The 3741-nt window shown below is 41.0% G+C and overlaps 1 long non-coding RNA gene across 2 annotated transcripts in view; it reads left to right on the plus strand.

The window, feature by feature from the left end:
- LOC106901138 overlaps positions 1 to 2710 on the plus strand; it is an 8229-nt gene extending 5519 nt beyond the window's left edge. For both annotated transcript variants that reach the window (XR_001414254.1, XR_001414255.1), the window contains one exon: positions 2312 to 2710. This is a non-coding gene — a long non-coding RNA (uncharacterized LOC106901138). The remainder of the gene's footprint in view (positions 1 to 2311) is intronic.
- The last annotated feature ends 1031 nt before the right edge of the window (positions 2711 to 3741 follow it).

Genomic DNA, 3741 nt, shown 5'->3' on the forward strand with positions numbered 1-3741 from the left:
CGGGAGAGATGGGGGAAGCCCAGACGCGCTGTGGTGCATTGTTTTTGATGTGCTCTATGGCAATTGGAGCCGTTCCTGCAGCGTGGGCCTGCGGCTCGGTACGAGCCAACGCATCTGTCTGACAGGCTGTCCTCAGGAGCCGTGACTGAAATAGCCCCTGTCCTGGAGCTGGCCCTGTCCCGTGCCCCCGGACAAGGTTGTGCAGCTTTTTCTTTGCTTGTCTGTAGTTCTCCCTGCACTCACCCACGTGGAAGTAAAATTTAAACCGTGGGTTTTGCCCCACAGGGGGTGAGTACCGCCCCTAAGAATCACAACATCGCAGGTTGGTGGGGGTTGGAAGGGACCTCTGGAGATCATCTAGTCCAACTCCTCTGCCAAAGCAGGTTCACCTAGAACAGGCTGGCCAGGAATGCATCCAGGCAGGTTTTGAATATCTCCAGAGAAGGAGACTCCACCGCCTCTCTGGGCAGCCTGTTCCAGTGCTCTGCCACCCTCAAAGTAAAGGTGTTTTTCCTCATGTTGAGGTGGAGTTTCCAATGTTCCAGTTTGGAACACAGCCATTGCTCATGTCCTTTTAGCCATTGGGCCAACATGCCTGATGTGTAGAAACATGCAAGAAGCAGAACAAAGTTTCCTAGACTGCTGTTTGAAATAGTTAATTGCTTGGAAAGGAGAAAACCACAATTAGAAGTGTTTCTTCTTTTAAAACCAAGAAAATAGATCACCCGGGATAGGAAAAACCTAAGTCTTGTCTGTGATCTAGCTACGGCTGAGGGGGGTCCTTCCCACTCGAAGCCAGGAACATGGGTGCCAAGTATCTGCCACGGTAAAGTGAACCCTGCTCCTGTTTAATGGGCGCTCCCAGTTCTTGTTTTCTCTCATCTTAGTCCAGGTCCTGGAGGGATCAAACCTTTCAATAATTCTGTTGATTGAGTGATGAGTTTTCATGGCCTGTCTGTGAAATGGTAACACCTTCACATCTCCTGAAAGGGCTGCTGGACAAATAAAGCCATAGGTAGTCTTGACAGGCTGAAGAACAGGGGCAAAACAAGATGCTGTAAGGCTGTTTATGAAATGCGCATGATCTCTCCTGTACACTGAACAAGAGGAAAGGTCCTGGGGATGTATGGGTCTGGGATCAAAGTATATGATTACAGAATTATGGAATTAAGGACTGTGTTACAGTGCTCATCAACAGGCAAGGACAAATATTATGCCCACATTTTCTGATCTGTGAGTACTTAGCTTGACAGTTTTAGCATCCTTTTTGTATGTGTAATTTGCCATGTGCTACAGCCTTATTACTTTTATTAAAATTGTTCTAGAGAGGGTTCATGGGTCTTCATCCTTCATCTTCCCTATAAAGAATGGGTCCTAAATTACCATGAGTCTACAGGACCAATAAAGGACCCAAACCTCTCATCACCTCACCTAACTGTGCCTATTTCCCCCTGTTCAGGGGAGACGTACAATAAAGTACCTTATTCATCTTGAATAACATCTGTAAATTCTCTTATCTCATGGCTAGAATGGATGTCAGTGACATTTTATATAGGGAAAAACATCAGCACTGGCTCAGTGTTGTATCATGCCTCAGCAATGAGTAGGATTGAAGGTAATAGCCATGTTGCTGCCAAGGTCTGGACTGAATCTTCCTTTAGAACATTATTTTAAAAGTGAAAAATTCATGTTGCTTTTTGAAGTTCCTTTGAGTTTGGTAAATTTGAATTATACACAGAAAATTTTAAATAGACAATTCAGGTATTTGTTTGTACTTTGTATTATGGACTCTCAGCCCAGGAAAATTTAAAGACTTCCAAATCCTGATGTATCTGAGGAAAACAGAAGAAGCTGAAAGCTCAGAATTTTTTGGGAAACAGTATATTTGAATAGATTTAATTTTTAAGAGTGTGTTTTTGCTTTTAATATTGTACATATCAATGTTGCACATGTCAATATTGTACTAATAAAATATAGCCTATTTCTAAAGGCATTTCCATTTCAATCAGCATTTTCCAACAGAAAATCTGTTCAGCACAAATTTTCTGACAAACTGCGTCTAAATATGTTTACAAGAAAATGTTGTCTGCAAAAATGTGCCCAAGGAAGAAAATGTCATTGTGCTGCTTCTCCGGCGTTATAACTTCAGTGATAACAAAGTGAACTGCTGTCCTAGACATACTGAAGAAATAAAATTGCTTGAAGTTCTGTTACGTACATTTAATCAATGCCAATGTCAGCATTCACAATGCAAAGTTACAAGAAAAAAAAAGGTACTTATTATTTTTTCCTGCTGTTTCACATTTTACAGAATCTGGCCTAAGCATCGTTCCTGCAAGTGCAGCTGAAAGAGTGAATGGAACTTCTGCTGACCCACTGACTTGTCTACACACAGGTCACCCATCACAGTATCTTATATCATGAGGCAATGCTCTCAGCTCCATAAGTCAAACTGTTCTGCATCTTCCTCCTTTTTAATTTATGCAAATATTTTGTCAATGGACCTGCAAATATTTATGTTATTTTAAGATGCACGATATTATTTAGTCTGCTTTATAAATGTATTTTGCGTGTTAGGGAAGACTAAGCTTGTAAGCTTTCGTCCCACTTCTTGAACAAGCTAAACTGCCTGAAATTAATTTGAAAAATTATCAAATAAAAATGTAATTTCTTTATGAAATCTGTTTATGAAAATCATGCTCAATTTTCTCTCTACATTGCCAGTAAAGCAATATGCATAATAATAAAACTAAATGAGCAATTTAGCTAAATGCCATACATTGGTTCATGTGTCCAATCCATATTAACCAAAAAGAGATGGTGTTGGACAAGAAGAGTACTTCAAATTATTTTCACTTACATTTTCATTAAATACTGTCTTGTCTGTCTAAATGTAAACACAACGTATGTTACCATTTAATAAGGTTAATATATGATGTTAGAGATGTGCTTCTATTTTCCCGTTCCAAAACCAACCTTTTCTCTCTCTTTTTTTCTTCCCCTCCCTCTCTCTCTCTCTGTCTCTCTCTCAGCACAGGTTTGCAGATATTACTGCCCTGCACATTTCAGGAAAAGTTACTAGTTCACCACCATTCACTGATAATACAGAAAATAAAAAATCAGTGTGAAGTTTAACCTTTCATTCTCTTGTTTCTTACATTGGAAGATATGTGTCTATAAAAATAACATCAGAATAATATATCATTTGTGAGCAGACATGATCACGTAGATATACATTTAAAATTATGAATTGAAGGGGACTCTCCAGCTGCACATCAGTCAGCTACAGCAAGCAATGGCCATTATCTAGAATAGCCACTAGAGGCCTTCATTTGCTGGGGGCTGCCAGAAGCGATGAAGACGGAGCCCCCGCTGCCCACCCAGGGCTGGTTCCCCCTGAAGCTCTGTGGGAGACTCTTCTGCTCATTCCCCCAGCAGAGCACAATTCTCCAGGTGAAAAATAATCTCACGGGAGCTCCAAATGGACATACCGAGCTGATTCTCCCTCTGAGCCTCCTCAAAAAAGAAAAAAAAAAAGAAAGAAAGGAAAAAAAAAAGTAACTTTGCTTTGCTGAAACATTCCTTGACTCTTACCCAGACATGGTCAGATGTCCTTTAAAGACTGGATGCTTAACCCACCTTGAGCTCTGCTGCAATCGAAGCCCTCAAAACACAAATAGAACTCGACCCACCCAGCACTGGTACAGCCACACCTGCAGTACTGGGTCCAGTACTAGAGCG

This window comes from Calidris pugnax, unplaced genomic scaffold, assembly GCF_001431845.1.
Source record: "Calidris pugnax isolate Ruff unplaced genomic scaffold, ASM143184v1 scaffold44, whole genome shotgun sequence".
Lineage (NCBI taxonomy): Eukaryota > Metazoa > Chordata > Aves > Charadriiformes > Scolopacidae > Calidris > Calidris pugnax.